We start from the raw sequence: 19,022 nt of genomic DNA on the forward strand, positions 1-19,022 counted from the left end.
GAATGGGAGCAGGACTGAGCCCCTTGCACCTGATTTATTGCCACACACTGGTGCAGCAGGAATTATAACCAGCCAAGGAAACCCAACACATGTTGAAATGTTAAGAAATGACTTTTTTTCAAACTGGATGCTACTTTGGCATGTGTTCTGTGCATGGCTCAGATAGCTATGATGAAGGCATGGAGGGAATGGATTTTAGCTGATCTTGGTAACAAATGAAAGATTTTCAAATCTGTTCTGTAGGTGGTGTGCATAATAATAATGTATAGCAACCAAACCTGGGTTGTGATCCATGCCATTTTCATTCTGCTTTCTGTACATGTGGGTGGGTAAAATTAGTTTTAAAATTAGCCTGAAAAAGCACCTCTATCTTGTCTTTTTCTCTAGTTGTATTAATTTCCTTTTCCCTACACCCAAACAATTATTTTAGGAATACACCTCTACCCCGATATAATGCGACCCGATAGAACACGAATTCAGATATAATGCGGTAAAGCAGCATTTCGGGAGGGGGAAGTGGGAGGGGTGTGCACTCTGGTGGATCAAAGCCAGTTTGATATAACACAGTTTCACCTATAACACGGTAAGATTTTTTGGCTCCTGAGGACAGCGTTATATCGAGGTAGAGGTGTATATGTTAATTTAAAGATCAATCACTTTAAGTGCCTTCCCATTTTTACATATGTAAAACGTGTTTCCAGTGAATCTCATAGCTTTAGTTTCTTGATGAACAATTCTAGTAAACAGAAAACTTTTCCCAACATAACTCCAAAAGGGCTTATTCAGATTTAATTAATTTCTGAGGAATTAAATGTTCAGAAGAAATATTTCTATCCTGGTTCATTGATGAGCAAGCATCAATACCAGGAACTCCTGTCACTAATAGCAGGAAGCCTGTTTAAGACCATAGACATTTAAGTACTCTAACTCTCTTACAAAAAATACACATTTTATCCTTGCATTTTTTTTTGTGGTTCTGACACTGTAAAGACAGCAAAACTCTGCATTTAATCCTCTTTGCTTTAGTGTCTCTGTGTGCACCCATTTTGTTTGAAGAACTACTTTGCTAGTTCCTAAAAATCTAGGACAGAAAGAGTGTGTCAAATCCAGGACTGATGTAAGTGGCTATAATAACTCTATTGAATGTATTAGATTTCCACATGTATTCGATTCTTTTACTCTAAGGACTGAAGTTCGGCCAATATTTTGTTAGCTCCTCCTGGACTCTTTAATGAAATCTTACACCAGCAAATGTTGTTTTGGGTGGAATATGAGCTATTTTATAGAAGCTTTGCAATGGCTGGTCCAAACTTAGAGATTGTTCTCTTTCACAAATTATTATTTAGCTTAACTATTGGTCCTTCAGAATATTCCTCCTGCTGGCTTTCATTTACATCTACATGAAAAGTATGTATGTAGTTGCAGTGTGAAATAGCTTCAAATTTTATTTGGAAGTTGCTTTCAACCATGGAGTTTACTTTTACATAGCATAGTGTGATCATATGCATAAGGGCACCATAGTGTATACTGTATAATTCAGCACCAGGAAAGGACCAAATGGAGCCAATATTTGAATTAGTGTCAGTGGTTGTTTTTTTTGTTAAATCTGCTAGTAGCTAGTATGCTCCTTCGTATTGTATCCTCCATAATTTTTGAAGAAAAGTCTAAAAGAAAATAATAAAAGTGTGGGTGTTTTGAGAAGAAAATTGGTTTACCTAATTCAGGAGTTATTCACACAATATATAGGGGAGGTATACAGGCAGCTTCCTCTCACAAGTAGAGGAGACAAGACCACAGTTGATTTAGCTGCACTTTATGAAGATAAATTTTCCACACAATACTATTTGAATAGTAGATTACTTGCTCCAGTAATAATAGATTCCTTGCTCTGAGTTTATGTATAAAGTGCTAATGATCAGCTGCAGTTTGCCTCTAATGTAAAACAAGTCTCAAATATCAATAATGCTCACATTTTTCTTGGAGAAGGGTAAGTGTGAACAGATAAAGCAATTTCTTAATGGTCATTACACTACCACAAAAATATCTCTGTTCTAAGTGACTTACTGCATTGAGAGAGTTCTAGAATCACACAGAATATCTTGTATACAAAGCCCTGAAGAAGAGCTCTATGTAAGCTCAAAAGCTTGTCTCTCTCGCACTAACAGAATTCTGTCAAATCAGTGCTGGATTAGCCACTGGGCCAATGGGACCAGTGCCCACAGGCCCCAGCCAATTGAGGGGCCTCGGGAAAATGGCTCCTACCTGCTCTGTTCCACCCCACCCCAGCGCTCTGGCCGGGGAGCGAGGTCAGGGCACAGGGCTTGCCTCGCTCTGTCTAGCACTCCTACTGAGGAACAGGGTCAGCGTGCAGGGGCTTGCCCTGTTCCGCTTGCCTGGCACTTCTGCCGGGGAGTGGGACAAGCCCCCTGTGCTCTGACCTCGCTCCCCTGCAGGAACGATGGGTACGTGGAGCGGGGCAAGCCCCCGCGCCCCGACTCCACTCTCCAGCAGGAATGCCAGGCAGATGGAGCAGGGCAAGCCCCCACACCCTGACCTCACTCCCCAGCAGCAGCGCCGGACGAGTGGAGTCCCGACCCTGCTCCCCGGCAAGATCACCTGGGGTTGGGGAATGGCAGGTGGAAGGGGTGGGGAGGGCCCAGGGCCGCACAAAACTGACCACTTGCTCTGGCCTAGCAAAACTGTAATCCGCCTCTGGGTCCAATAAAAGATATTACCTCCCCCACCTTGTCTCTCTTGTATACAAAGAAGCAGTCACAAATTTAGCTTAGTGAGGAAAGTCCTTTTCCACTGTCGCAGTTTCACTTGCTTTCATCATAACCGGAAAACAGTTTTGACTAGTGAAAGTGCTGTCATCTTCCCCATATGGAGGTGCTGTAATATGTTGAAAGCATAAAGACAATTGACTTATCAAATCAAAATAGGGTTGCCAACGCTCTAATTGCTGAAAACTGGAAACCCCAGCTCATCTCTTCCTCTGCTCTGCCTCCTTCTCCCCTCCCTACCCCCATCACTTGCTTCCCCCTGGAGAGCTGGGCTGGGAGGAGCTGATGTGGAGCCTGCCTGCCCAATCGGGGTACAGCAGTTGGGCTCTGGTTCAGGAAAGGTCAGTCCCTGGAACGAGGGGCTGGGGGCAATTGGGGCATAGTGGGGCAGAAGGAGGTGTTGGATCCCGGAGTGAGGGGCTGGGGGAAATCAGGGCACTGCAGGGTAGAGTCAGGGTATTGGCCATGGAGCGAGGGGCCAGCATGGGGTTGGTCCCTGGAGCAAGGGGTTAGGGTGAGAGCAATCAGGGCACAGTGGGGTGGATGGTCCCTGGAGGCTAAAGTTGCAGGTCTGGGAGCCAGTTCTCTCTGTCAGCAGCTGAGCAGCTCCTCCAGGCAGCAACTGCTGCTTTTCGTGCCCTCTCAGAGGGGAGGCTGATTGCAGTTACTCTGACTGACCGGACACTCCCAGGTCCCCTTTTTGACTGGATTTTCCAGTTGAAAACCAGACACCTGGCAACCCTAACCCACAAGTCTGTTTTAGGAAGATCAGCAGTTTACATATCAAAGAACAAATACAAGAATGTTATAAAAAGTCTTGTCTTGGAAATGGTGTTTTCTGCTTGTTTTTTTGTGTGTCATTTACATGCTCATCATAAACAGTGGGGCAGAGTGTGACATTCCACCAACCACTTGTGTTTTGCAATGCAGAATGTAGGTGCCTCAATATGCAATCTGTTTGGCTCCCAACTTCTATTTTAGAGCAACCTTTACTTAGCAACAACCAATGTGATAGCTTTTTGTACCTCATAGATTTTGCTGCAAGGCTGTGAGATCTTTCTACAGTTTGACTTAATAAGAGATGACATGCTGCAAAATGACATAAAATCCAACCCAATGATACTACAGTGCTGAACATTTTTATATTGTGACTTTGAGTCAACCCGAATCTTGTGTATAGTACAAGAAAACTCTTTGCAAGTCTCAACAGAAAAAAAAATGGGATATTTACAACAGGTGAAATCTGAGCTCAAATAGGAATGATTTCTAGCTGATCTAGGCCATGTCTACACTTACAAGCTTACAGCAAGACAGTTGTACCAATACAGCTGTGCCATTGTAAGAACACTTGTGTAGCTGTGTTATGCTGATGGGAGAAAGTGTTCCCGTCGATATAATAAAACTAGCTCAACAAGCGGCAGTAGCTATGTCGGCGGGAAAATGTTTCTGTGATGTAGCACTGTGCACATGAGTGCTTATGCCGGCAAAACTTATGTCACTCCGGGGTGTGTGTGTTTTTCACATCCCTGAGTGATAAAAGTTTTTGCCAACATAAGTGCTAGTGTAGACATGGCCCTAGACTTGAATTTTTGCCTGTAAATATAAAATGCCAGTGTCTAAAATTATGGAATCAGCCAGCCAGTAGTAGGTTACCCTTTTAATAACTATCTATTCTGAAAGAAACAAAGGAAACACATTATCTTTTTGGAGGGGTGAAATTTTGGGGGAGGTGTTACACTAATTTAAAAAGGGCCAAGATTTCACCTACAAGCTAAACAATTAATGTGCATCTAGCACTGATATACATTATGGCTTTCCCAGGTGACAAAGAAATGTGATACAGATGAGTGTACCCTGACTGAATGGTACCTAAAGCAATGTTGGAAGTGTTACGTTGTTTCAGCTATGCATTCATAGTGAAGGCCGTTTACTCACTATCTGCATGTATCCAGAATAACAGGCCTTGATTCTGCATTTCCTCTTACTTGTGGTAATAGATCTATTTACTTATAGATTTCACTGGATGTGTGACACATAATGCATTATTCCTTTTTAATTCAAATTATTTAAGAATGTGAAACATGGGCTTCTATAGAAATTTTGGCTATGATTTTAGATAAGGTCCATAATTTTTAAAAGCAACTAGGGAAGATAAATTTAAAGTTGTTTAAAGTTTTAATCTTCCCTTATTCAATTCTCATTATAAAGTATCCATTCAGTTATAACCTAGTTGTAATTTCCAACCCTATATGGATAAAACCTTATTAGAATGACATTACGGAAATGTCAATCTACTAAATATAATGCTTATAAACAGTCAGTTTTTGAAAAATTTTGAAGTCAGTGTGAACCTGGCAGCCCAGAAAATCCATATAAAACATATCTGTAGTCTGGAATACAAGATAAGTAGAATTATAGATTAATTGCAAAAGCAGCAATAGTAAAAGGAAGCAAAAGATTTCTACAATATTTGTAGGTTTTATATTTTTGTCACATTTTATATATTTAAGGTACTAGTCATACTGCATAGGAATAACAAAATCAAGATCTTTTTTCTTTCTTCACTCTGAGTGAAACCACTCTTGTATTGTATTCCAATACACCGAATCCTAAATTCCCCAGTGTTTTGGGTAATTCCCTTCTTAAGTTAATTCCTGACTTCTAAGTCAGTTCTTTCAGTCAGCATTTCAAGATGGGCAGGATTCTTGTATGTTTCTAGTCATCTTTCATATACTTTTGGATGAGACTACTTTGATGCTTTTGCTGACTGTACTTCTCCTTTATTCATTGCTGATCTCATTTATGTGGAGGCAAGGGATCAAGTATTGGGAAGGAAGGCATAGGATAAATTGACTTGAAGTTGGGGGTTGCTGTGGGGAAATATGAGCGGGATGAATAGCAGAGACTGAATTGGAGAAGTTAGCCACACCAACAACATAAACAAACAAACCTATAACTAAGATGTTTGCTTGTCGTCACCCTGATCAACGTCCATCTATCTAGCAGGTTATGGCTATGTCTACACTGCAATTAAAAACCCCTGGCTGGCTCATGTCAGATGACTTGAGCTCAGGCTAAGGGGCTGTTTAATTGTGGTGTAGATATTTGGGCTCAGGCTGGAGCCCAGGCTCTGGGACCCTGCGAAGGGGAAAGGATCCTAGAGCTCGGGCTGTACCCGAAGGCTGAACGTGTACACCACAATTAAACCGCTCCTAATCCTGAGCCCCATGAGCCTGAGTCAGCTGACAGCAGCAGGCGTTTAATCAGTGTAGACATACCCTATGTGGCTCTCATTTGCTTATAGACTGTATTTATTTTGCCCCAGCCCTTGTCTGCCTTTGCTGTATTAAAATGTAGACTTAAAGGCAGGAACAGTGTCTGAGTTTGTGTAGATCTGGTGCACTGTGGAGCACTACTGCAATCTAAATAATAATGATCTTGTGAACAGAAACTTTTTATTTTCAGTTAGCTTTAGAAATATTGGCTCATTTAATCATCATACCCGTATAATGGAGTTTAATCCCATTCTAAATATTAGAAAATGGAGGCAGAGTGTTTGGGAGTAATCCAAAGCCACAAAGGGAATTCTGGTGTACTGAACAATCTTTTAAAGGTGTAGGTTACCACTTCAAATTTCAGTGTCTTTTTGTGGACTTGCTTGCAGATTAGGGAGCCCTGTAGGAAAGTGTGTGATCTGGGCCTATCAGCAGTCAGTCTGCAGCAAGCAAGCTTACAGTAAGATGGGGGTGAGTTGTGCCTCTGTTTTAGGGAGATGCCTACCTTGTCTCTTGCTATTTCAGGGTTGTGTGGTGGTCTGGATTTTAAGAAATAAAATGGTGCTACATTACAACCTTCCAGAATGTGTGTTGTGTTCTAGATAGTAACAATGAATATGAAGAACAAAACCAAGATCTTTTCTCTTACTTCATTCTAAGAGTGAAGCCATGCTCTTAGTACTTTATTTTAGTACAGGGGTCGGCAACCTTTCAGAAGTGCTGTGCCGAGTCTTCATTTATTCACTCTAATTTAAGGTTGCGCGTGCCAGTAATACATTTTAACATTTTTAGAAGGTCTCTTCCTATAAGTCTATAATATATAACTAAACTATTTTTGTATGTAAAGTAAATAAGGTTTTTAAAATGTTTAAGAAGCTTCATTTACAATTAAATTAAAATGCAGAGCCCGCCCAGACCAGTGGCCAGGACCCGGTCAGTGTGAGTGCCACTGAAAATCAGCTCACATGCCACCTTCGGCGCACATGCCATAGGTTGCCTACCCCTGTTTTAGTACGTTAGTACAGGATCATAAAGTCCATCCCCAGGTATGTGCTGTGAAGATAATAAGAATCCACGTCAGAACTGGGACATGACCTTAGTAATTCCTGTCATGTAGGCCCTCACCTTACTCTAGTCATTGAGAGAATATAGGTATTGAAATGTAAGGTGAGCCCTGTAAAAATCCTTTGCTTACATATAATATAGGAAACGCTAGTATTGCTGTTTAGTGTGAATGATGACATCCCAAATTTTAATTAGGAATTGGCAGTTTTTTCCAGCTGATGCCAATTGCTGTGTGGATGCATTGAGGTGCCCCTTCCTCCTCTCAGGTCAAAATGGAAGGTGGTAGATAGATTGGGCTGTTTGTGAGGCTCCTGGATTGTTTTGATTTGTTGTGTGGGCTACTCTTATTGAATCCCAGCTGAAGGAAGAAATCTCTTACACGGCAGGGTAAGAACATCCATTCTGTTAGCAGCTCTGACTCATTTGTGGATTACCAGCATAGATCAGGTTCTTTAAAGTACTTGGGATGTTCCCTGGACAGCCTCAATTTGGTCAGTTGTGACTTCCTTGGCCAAAATTCCATTGACAAGATGAAGTGGAGCAACAGCTCTAAATCTAAAGCAGGGATATAGGAATGCAGTCTACCCTCAAGCATAGGAAGAAAGAATAAAAACTCATAGTTACCAGCTCCAAAGAGTATCCACTGCATCTTCCTGAGGCAGGAGAATGTCACCCCCACAGAGCCCTGTCAGAGAGAAGCAGTTTTCAGTTTCAGGCTTCCATATTACATATTTAGCCATCACAGCCTTTCAAGGCACACTTTCTTGCAAACAGGCTTGGAGCCTCATTCTGTTACCAAAAAGTGAGTCATGTGATAGATATATGAGAGGCCCAAATAAGCATAAACAAACTAGATCTCTTTTCAGTCAGGAAAGTTCACAACTTCTTGATAACTCAGGACACCCACAAAGATGTTAGTACTCTGCTGTTTTATTTGCCGTAGGTATAGGGAGGGAGGGAATCAGACTGGCTGACAATCTGATTGCAAGGAAGTCTCCCTCAGATCAGAGTCTTTCACAGACCTATCTGCAGGGATCCCCATAAGAGACAGATTTGTTTCACTTCTTTAAAAAACAACAATCCTAAAAAGAAAACCTAAAATAACTTCTGAGATTCCTGTGCAAAATGGCTGTAGTGAGAGATGTCTTCTCAAGCCACTGGGCATGCCCTCAGTGCCTGCGCATCACTTCTCCCCTTGGGCAGGTGTTAGCAAATATAATCAAGAGTCATTCAGTGTGAAGCCTTCTGATCTTACCCCAGTTCCTGTCAAGTCATGGTTCAGCTCAGTTCTACAATTCTTGATAGATTTCTGCATAGTCTTGAGCAAAACTAGGCATCACAACCCAGATGCAGAGGGGAAAGAGGGAAAACTCTGCATTGAAGGATTTTCTGATGCTTACACGTATGCTGTTGGGATTCCTTACAAAATACAGGTTTTTGAGAACAATTGTCAGACTCCTGCTTTAAGTTTGCAAAATATGGCTCCAGTAGATCATGCAGTAGGGTTTATAGGGACTTTGTTTTGTGGGCATAGTCAAAGCCAGGCAATAAAAAATTCTCTTTCAGAAGTTAAGCATATAATCCTTGATTACTTGGCTAGCAAGGTGGCAGATGGTTAATCTACTGCCACCATTAAGAATTATATCTCTGCTCTGGCTTTTGTTTTCCTTTAGGGTGAAAAGGACCAGAGAATTTGGCATGCTAGTCAGATCTCCCTCCCTAGCCAAAATAATGTAATGCCTAGTATGACTCCTTTAGGGCTATTAATGTTTTGCTAAATCATTTAGTTGTTGTTACATAGATTTGTAAACTCTCCATCACCATAGTGGTTTATTGTTTTTTTTTTGTAGGTTGTAATTGATTTGAGGCTGGGATTGTGTTTTTGTGTATGTTCAGCACTAAGTGATGTGTTTGTAAGCACTAAAGAAAACAATATCTGTTTGCAGATTTCATTATCTAGATCAGGGACAAATCACAATTTCTGCCAAATAAATAGCATATACTTCACAATTGTGTACAAAATGGAGCCAGTTACACTAAAAGGACCAGAGATTAAATACATTTTTTTTCAAAAAGTGCCTAAATGATATTGTCTTGAAAGTCAGTGGGACTCCAAAGAGACAAGATGGGTGATGTTTAATATCTTTTATATGACCAACTTCTGTTTGGTGAGTGAGACAAGCAATCACTCTACATCTAACCTATTGGTCCTCATCTTTAAAGGAAACCCACGCAACACTTTCAAAAGACAAGCCAGGGAGCATTTGTAACTTTGCTAGACACTAAAAATCATGGACTGAATAGAGGCGCTGGATTTATGGCTTATTACAACAATCTATAACCCACTAATAACACCCCAACCTTCTCCTTCCTTTCTCCCCTATGACTGGGTGGATAATGGGCCACCTATCCTTGAATGGGCCCTCAAAATATGTGTTAATTACTTATGCTAAACAATCTGTTCCACCTTGTTTTTAACTGTGACGCTCTGAATATATTTCCCAGACCTGAAGAAGAGCTCTGCGTAAGCTCAAAAGCTTGTCTCTCTCCCCAACAGAAGTTGGTCCAATAAAAGATATCTCACCCACCTTGTCTCTCTCTAATATCCTGGGACCAACATGGCTACACCAATACTGCATACAATGATGAGACCTCAGAGTCATTTAACTAAAATGTTACTGTTGACCTCCAACAAGTATATAGCTGCTACATTGGCTTGTCTCTTACCTTGGTGGACCCAAGTAAGGCTATGTGAATTGCCTCTACTAAAAACAAGTAATCCCTAGCTGAAGAAAAATCTGGTAGGGTACACACTCATCTCTGGGAGGACTAAAAAAATCAGCAAAATTGTAACCCTGCTTTGCTTTGCCTTGTCATAGATGACAAGATAGAGTCTGTGTTCCCGTGTTTCTTCAGAAATACATTGATATGAGCTGTGAGTGCAGCAAAGTTCCTGTAAGCCTGAAGTGTATGTACAGTAATGGACTAGGTTATATTCCAGATGTGAAACACGGGGTTAGACCAGTGCATCTGTGGTACTAGAAGGTGGAATCTCCCATCAGTGGAAAAATAGAATCACTTCCTGAGGTATAAAAATAGACTACTTTTAATTTTTAGCAGCAGTTGTTTAGGAGAAGGTAAGTTTCCATTATTCTTTTCTTACCCGAGAGGCATGAATCCAATATGACAGTCTTTCTATCTTAATAAGACCCAATATGATGGCACTTGCTGAACATTTGCTTTGGGACTTGACATTTCAAAACCTTATTTCTCTTGTAGTCAGATGTGTTGACTGAGGCAACACAGTTTACCTCAATGTTGTTATAAAGGTACATCATGACTAGATCTGGTCTGTTGTGTCCCTGATCTGTCATTTTCTTACATGCATCTAGTTCATAATTGACTCTGAGTGAACTTTTAGCCCTCATCCAATGTCTTAAAGGGCTAAGAGTAAAATTTTCTAAAGTGTCTATGTGACTTAGCAGCCTGAGCTCCATTTTTCACAAGCTCATATGTCACTTACTGTCTATGTTCCACTGACAGTCAATGGGACTTAGGCTCCTAAATCACATACACATTTTAGAAAATTTTACTCTAGGTGATTGCCTTCCGGAGAAATACATCTTTCCCCTCTAATTAACCAAATTACTGTTGTAATAATCAAATTTAATCTTTTTATACTGTTAATTTATGCTATGCATTTGCCCCAGTTTTAGACAACTAAAACAGATGAGTGAAATTTGTTTCTAGTAAGTTTCTCTTTCTGGTTCTTCTACAGTATCAGAATGATGTAATGCTTGGATAGCACGTGTTACTGGGAATGTATCTTCTGTTCCCTTTTCCCTACTTTAAAAATAAAATTATTTCATTTTTTTGTTAATAATAGGGTCCCTTTATCTCTTAAAATTTGTTTTTACAAAAATAGCTTAGGCTTTTTAGTCTAAGCTATTTTAATTTAAAATTTTACATCTTCAAGCTAATCATTTGGACATAATGTGCTCCATTAACATTGGATAGTCTCACTAGAATGCCTCCTATTTGACAGAAAGCCATCTGACACATTCTCTATAGATTTGTTTTTTTAATCTTCTCCTCTATTTTTTTTTCTGATTAACATTTTGGTATTCTGGGTTTTGCTTCAGGAAGCATCTTCCCAGTACTGTATTAGCAAGTTGGTAACAAAAAACAAAACAGAGAACGCAATCTATTTGTTAAAATGAACATCAGGAAGGAGTATGTAGAGACATACGCATAAGGATACTTACAGCTGTATCCTGTATCTGTTGTGTCTTTGATACAAGGTGTGCTTGAGTGTAACACGTTGGAGGGTGCTATATTATGTATAACTCTAATATACTCCCCTTTTTTCCTGCAGCTCTGTCTGCTTCTCTGCTGAAGCACAGGCCACAGCTCAGTTTTTACAGGACTTAAAAAATAAAAAATAAAAAAAAAGTATGACAGGGTTAAAGCACCAAAAGAGCATGCCACACAATTTCTGAAGGAATAACATTTAATATAGATAAACATCTGCAACCAGGATTTGGAATACTTATGGCATAATAGTTGTGAAAAATGCTCACAACTAGTAGTGTTTTCCCCAGGGAGACAAGGTGGGTGAGGTAATATCTTTTATTAGACCAGCTTCTGTTGGTGAGAGAGACAAGCGTTCGAGCTTACGTAGAGTTCTTCTTCAGGTCTGGGAAATGAAGGGCTTGTCTACATTACCGCTTAAGTTGATGTAACTTATGTTGCTCAGGGATCTGAAAAAACCTCTCTCCTGAGCAACATAAGTTACATTGACTTAGCGCAGTGTAGACAGTGCTTTATGTCAGCAGTAGATGCTCGCCCGCCAACATAGCTTCCTCCTCTCATTGAGGTGCAGTCGTTACATTGATGGGAGAGCGCTCTCCTGTTGACATAGCGCATCTTCACCAGATGCAGTTTTAGTCCCATAGCCAATTGCTGGCTGTATCCTGAGCTTCCAGCGAGATAGGGAGGCTGCAATCTGGATCCAGAGGCACAGGCTCTGGGACGTAGTCCTCACAGCAGACACATCTTAGTCCTGTATTTGTTCAGCCCCTGAGTCCACAGAACTGTCTTCAGCTCTTCCTATTGTAACGTTGATCCTAATGAGATCCAGCTGTCTCAGTTCTCTGATGGTGGGTGTGTGGAACCTGCTAGACTGCTTGCCCTTAAAGGAAATCCTTTGCACTGCTTCAGAGACAGGTACTGAACAACCCTGTAACTATGTCATTCAGATGCCTCTGGGCCCTTGTAAGCGCCCTCCCCTCCTTTCCTCTCTCCATGTGTACAGAGACAAGATGATTAATTAAAAATCCATGTCTTCTCCCAACTGCCTTTCTCCCCTCTTTAGACTAAAGAAAATCAATCAGTGCAGTACTACAAGAATGTGAGTTACATGAGCAGATGGTGTTGAAAACTGACATGACATATTGAGATCCATTAATGTGATAACAATGAGTCCTGTGCTCCTTGCTAGTGACTAACATAGACATTGATAGAGCTTTGTTTGAAATGAAGAGCTCTGGCAGTAACTGTGACAGCCAATAATCCTTACCTGCTATTCATCCAAGGAAAGAGCAGGAAAAAATGAAAGTTTCTTGGGGTGACCTTTTGAAAAGCTAAAATATAGTATGTGTTAAGGTTTTTTGGTCATAACTCCAGAATTTAAGCATCTATGTGAGAAATATCTTGCTGGTAGAAGACTTTAGATAAACTTTCAAGCAAACCTGGTGATTTGTTGCCTTGCATTAAAAACATCAGAGTATCACCTATTCTCTCTAATTTTCACCCAGAATCTCTTAAAATCTCATCAGGTATTTTCATATTTTTATCACTTATTTATAAAGATTTATTTATCACTTAATTACAGGCATTTTGCGCTGACCTGTTTACCCTGTGCTGCTTATGATATGATTTGAATCATGACATACAAAGGCGGTAGAATTCATAAACCCAAGAAAATGAGTAATTTTGATTACAAAGTTTGCTTCTAAAATGATTCACTGATATTAATGTTGGTAAAGCATAAGATTTAGGTCAATAAACCTAACAGCTAGACTCTAGATACTACATAGTAATTTTATTTATATATACATCCATACTTTAAAACTTTCAAATTAAATTATAGTATACTAGATAAAGCTAGGTGAATGCATCACTTCTGGTATACAGTAACTTATTTTGTGATGGTTCAATGTAGGACAAGGTAGGAAAATACAACTTTTTGACATGAAATTATAAAAACGTTACCTGATTATATATGCTCGTTCCTTGGATTCCATGTACTCTCTTAAGTTATCTTTTTGTCTCGTCTAGCCTGTGATTATGTATACAGTTATTGCTAGGGTGTGAAAGTGTTCTTGAGAGACTTATGTAGAATCCCACACAGAAAACCAGGCACAACTGTAAGGATACACTAACTCACAACTGTAATTGCTAGACAGACAATGTGAGGTGAGGTAATATCTTTTATTGAACCAACATCTTGAAAGAGACTAACAGCAGTTGGTTTCACTCACCTTGCATCTCTCATTGCCTGGGACCAAAATTGCATATGATTCTCTTGTAATTTTGAAACCTTACAAAATATGCATGCATATCTTTATACTATATTAATGATAGATGGGCTATCCTTAATACAGTAATCTATAAGGTTAGCAATTTTTAATTTTAAATTTAAAGACTTTTTAATTCAGTACAATGATATGAATAATGTATACAACAAGAGTCTTGTTAAAGCTGCTCTGAGAAACCTCTGATGTTTTTACCTCTTCTCATAACTTTGATCTCTGATGAAACTAACTTATATTAACAATTATTTTCTGAATTTCTTGCTGCTTTATAATTCTTCCCAAGCAGAAGTATCAAAGGCTGAAAGGAAATCATTATTCATATAACCTTATGAAAATACTGTTAGTTTCATTGCAGAATACTAAGTGTACCATCCATTATGAAGCTATGCTTGTGAAACAGAACTTGTTAATAGACAGCACAAAAAAATCTGTTCAAATAATACTAAGGACCTAAGCCAAACCTACAAAAGCACAGAATTTCCAAGTTGAAGTCCAAACTCCAATCTATCTATTTTGCCAAAGTCTCCCAACAGAGAGTGTTTTTCCATGCTTTCTTCCCCAACTTGCCTTTCACTCCAACCTGAAAATATTCACAATGTTCATGGATAATTTTTGCAATGTTAGCCCTCAATCCTGGAATAGATGCAAGTGGTAGATTCCTGTGTCCACATGGAACCCCACTGTGTGGGTGCCGGATTTGGGCCTTCATGTTACTGGACTTCTGCACAATTTTGCTAAATTCTCAGTTTGCAAATAAACTATATTTATAAAGAAGATATCTGGTGCATTGTCTTTAGTGGGGGCCCTGCGTGGTTTTTATTATTCATATTTATTACAGTAGTGCCTCCAGCCCAATCAAGAATGGGTCCTCATTGTGCTAGGCACTTTACAGAGTAGTAGAAACCCCCTGACCTGAAGAGCTTACAGTCTATTTGACAAGACTGACACAGTGGGGGAAGGGATAGAACGCATAAGCAGAGGGAACAATGTGATGGCAGCAAACATCATATTAGTTGCACAGTTTTTGTGGGGTGGGGTTTAGGTCGGAAGGGATCAACTAAATGGAAAGAAAACAGAAGGGAACAGGGTAGGGGAGAACAAGGTAAGAAAGGTAGGTGTAGAGTGAAGCAGAGGTGAAGAGACAATGAGGGAGAGGGACAGTTGGATGGCACAGGAATCCATCTGCATTCAGCTTACTGCATGAGTGAGGCTTAATTTTGCAAAATTTCTCCATGAACGTTGCAATAGTTTTTATTATGTATTTAAAGAGGAGGATGGATTGGAGGCATGATAAATCCCACCTTCTGCTTTAAGACCCCCCTGTAACACCTGGGTGAATTAGAGCAGGGTGTGGGGAGGGCTGACATTGTTGAATCTAAATATACAAAATGAAGACTTTGGCAAATACTGCAAAAAAAATTTATTTGCTGAAATTTTTAAATTATGTGCTTCTTTTGTGCTCCTCACCTCTTGTGTGTTCACTTTCTGTGAATTACTCCACATAGTAAGCACTATTCCAATAGTAGTCTCATTTCAATCCTGTTTCTTTGCTGCACAGGGGAGGGAAGAGAGCCTGAGCAGGGGAGGATTCTGTGTTGGTTCTGTTCTAACCCAAACTGACCCACCCCTTACATCGTGTGGGAGGTGGTAGTTGGTGAAGGAGACACTTCTACTGGGATTACACCTACAGAATACTTCTCCCTCCACAAAGTGAATTCTCCACTGGCCCTTGATGGCCAAAATCCAGCCCCTTGGCACCCCTTGATCGCGCTAGAGAATCTGGCCCAGTGCATGTTGACAGGGTTAGAAAGGGAGAGGTGTTTCGCTTCATTACAGATAGATTGTACCTTATGCTGATACAAGGTTGCAGTTTTCTGAAAACATAGATGTGGAGTAGAAATGTAATTCCATGACTAAATAGCTTCTCCAAAGACAACAGTGTTTGAGAACTAGACAGAGGCTGTTTTTTGCATTTACCACGGGTAATGAATCTGATGTTTAAAGAAAACATCTTTATTTACAGGCACACAGTTACACCTGCTTCTCTTTTCTTACACAGCAGTAGCCAAATTTTTCACTTTTTGAATGCTTCTAGGAATATTTTATAGGCAAATAAATACCAACAGTGTAGAGTGACTTCACTGTGGGTGGGAAATCGGCAAATAAACATTAAGTTTAGCTATAAGTATTGAAGATGAACTGTGAGCAGTAAAAATAAGTTCAGATAAAGATTCTTGTCCATCTAACTGTATTCTTCAATAGCTGAGTCCACTTAACTGCTCTAAAATAGCCCACGTTGCACAGCTGGTGCCTTAGTACGGGAAGTTCTTGGTAGTTGGACCAGGATCACATGGGAATTAGGCAATCTGAAAATTGTAAAAGCGCCTGCATCTCCTCTTTCAAAAGGAAGTATAAGTGCAGAAAGAAAAGAGTACATGCTTTTGATTTCAGTGTCTCTCTTGCTATTCCTGCAAACAGCTGTGCTTTTAAATTTAGTTTTATGTTATAAATTTCTCATTTTGAGTGAAATTCACTTCTATGCCGAGGACTGGATACCACTCAGATCCTCACCAATAGGTGCTGTTCTGTGCTCACAGAAGAAATTTGCCTTTTATGTGTCAGTTTTATAAACAAAGGTACATAAAAACGAGAACAGAGAAAACTGCAGTTCACAGATGGCTTTCCTGTGGTTTTCCTGTTATTTTGTTTTGCTTGTTTTGTATAGAGCCCACAATGTGCTAGGCACAAATATTAAAAGTGACAGTCCCTGTTGCAAAGACCTCACCATCTATATGTTCTTTCTTCATTCTGTGTTAGTGTAGTATTTTACACATGTGAAAGACTAGTGTTTAAGCAAAATTGCTATAAAACTTGCCACCTTATATTAATTTTTGTCCATGGTATAGCATAGACCAACTCTCTGAAATGCCCGAAGATAGAATGTGTAGCTAGACATACCATTCACGGAAGTTCATATTAAAGTATTTGGGGTGAATGGATTAATAAGGGAATTACCCAGACATGTCATTAGGGCTGGAAGATGACTCCCCAGGATTGCAAACACATGGTAGTGTCACTAGGACATGGGTCTTTAAATAGGGGAGGGTTAAATTAGCCAGTTAAGTAGCGTTGTACCCAGGCTTCAGGGTCACCTTGCTTTGACCCAAACTCTGCCACTCCAGACACTTGTGCTTGCAGGTATTGGAGGAATGGGCCTAGTGTAGGGTTACCATATGTCCATATTTTCCCAGACATGTCCGACTTTTTAGTTGTTAATCACCGTCCGGGAGGATTTTTTAAATATATAAAAATGTCCGGAAAATACAGACGTATGATAACCCTACCCACTGCCCCTCTCTCCTCTTGGGGTGTCAGCTCACTGCAGCCTGCGGATTGCAACCTCCCTTCCCCCCCCCCCCCAGTGCTGCTGCGGCTCCACGGCTAGGAGTGGTGGCGTCTCTGCAGCCAGCTGTGGGGGGACCCGCGGCCGCTTCTCCAAGCATCCCCTGCGGCTCTGGCAGAACCTCAGTCTCCCCCCTCCGCCCTGGCCATGCAAGGAGCACCCCCTCACCCCCGCCAGAGGACCATGCAGCTGGGGCTGCCTACCCGCCCCGCGGAGCCGCTGCTTGAGGGGAGGGTCCTGGTGCAGGGGAAAGTTTCTCGGTGCGCAGCGACGGCTCCCGGGAGCCCAAGCTTCTCCCCGCCCCCGAAGGACCCACGCTGCAGCTGGGTCCAGCTGGAAGTGGGGTGGAGGACCCCCTGAGCCCAGGGGCAAGGCCCAGGCCACGCAAAGAGCACTTCTCTGCTCCAGCCTGGCCAGAGAGGGAGCCTGTGGCTGGGATGCAGCCTCGCAGGTGGGAGCGCGTTGGGGTTGGGATGTCCAGCTCGGAGGCAGGCCTGGGGCCCGAAACAACTTCTTACCCCCCGGCTCCAGCTGCTGCTGCGCGGGGGAAGTGCCCAGCTGGGGGCGCACGGGCTGGAGAGTGGCAGGAGCCGGGAAAGTTGGAGCCTGGGGAGAAGGCAGCTGTTTCGGGTAGCTGGGCAGGAGGTAGGAGGAGGGGGAATGAGGCACGCTCAGGGAAGGAGGCGGGGATTTGGGGAAGGGATCCAGTGGGGCAGGGAAGGGGCAAAGTTGGGGCAGGGCCGGGGACCCCTGTGGAGTGTCCTCTTTTTTTCAATGTTCAAATATGGTAACCTTAGCCTAGTGGCGGATTAGCCATTGAGTTGACAGGGCGTGTGCCAATTGATGGGCCCCAGAAAAATGGGTGCCCCTGCGCCCTGACGCTGTTCCCTAGCAGAAACACTGGGAGAAGGGGGGGAAGCCCCAGACCCCTGCTGCGGCCCCAGGTTGGAGGAGCTCTCACTCCCCACTGCGGCCATGGCAATGGGACAAAGCTTCTCTGGTTTTGGAGCCGCAGTGGTGAGGGATGAAATGGAGTGGGACCATGGCTGGAACCGCGGCTGCAGGGGGGAGGGGAAGAACGGGGCAGGACTGCAAGCAGAAGGGATGGGAAGGGCCCCCACTTGCTCTGGCCCAGGGCCCTCCCACTTGCTCTGACCCAGGGCCCCACGAAACCTTAATCTGTCTCTGGATGAGCCCTTCTCTCTCCTTTCCTCTCTAAAAATATCTAATCACATTTGTGAGGACACACTCAATGCGGCTCAACTATACAGGGCACTACTTGAATAGAAGGGAACTTCTTCTGCCACAGAAGTCCAGAAATAAAGGGGACCTCCAGATCCAAAACTTTCTCTTCCTGTGCAGATGACACCATTCCCAGTGCAGCCACTTCAGAACAAATCTTGGGATAGGACAACATGATGTTTGATTGGAGGAGAAGAACAAAGAAAATGGGGGTAAGGAAAGAGAAACCAGGAAAATGGGGTGAGATTTTGTGACGGGGAAGAGGATAACAAATAGCTGAAAATAAAGGGATAAGAGCACAGAGGAGGAGAAGCAGAGACAGAAAATCTATATTGTGAGAAAAATTTGTCAGTGGTGGGCATAAAAATAGTGCTTCCAGAAAAGCCAATTAAGGTATTGTGAAATGGCTGGAACAATAGGGAACCCTAACTCACCTGATCTAGGGAAAAGTACCTTGGAGGGGATTTAAAAATGACAGTGGTGAAAAGTTAGAGTAACATGATTAAAGTTAGAGCTGTGCAAACCTGTTTGTGTTATCGCCATGTTGGTTGTGAGTTTTAGATGTTTAGTTTGTTTTTGGTCAGAACTGAATTCACAGGTTCTAAGGTTTCAACCAGGTTTTCAATACTCTAATCTGATTGCAAGCACATAGGCAAGG

At 41.7% G+C, this 19,022-nt stretch overlaps 1 protein-coding gene across 4 annotated transcripts in view; it reads left to right on the forward strand.

The window, feature by feature from the left end:
- Positions 1–19,022, forward strand: part of LOC123374478 (heparan sulfate glucosamine 3-O-sulfotransferase 1-like) — a 107,661-nt gene that overhangs the window by 29,885 nt on the left and 58,754 nt on the right. For 2 of the 4 annotated variants that reach the window (XM_045024512.1, XR_006581117.1), the window contains exon 2: positions 18,485–18,576. The exons of the other annotated variants lie outside the window; for them this stretch is intronic. The gene's annotated coding sequence lies outside the window, so the exon portion shown is untranslated. The remainder of the gene's footprint in view (positions 1–18,484; positions 18,577–19,022) is intronic. 4 annotated transcript variants of the gene reach the window in all.

Source organism: Mauremys mutica, chromosome 7, assembly GCF_020497125.1.
Source record: "Mauremys mutica isolate MM-2020 ecotype Southern chromosome 7, ASM2049712v1, whole genome shotgun sequence".
Classification (NCBI taxonomy): Eukaryota; Metazoa; Chordata; order Testudines; family Geoemydidae; genus Mauremys; species Mauremys mutica.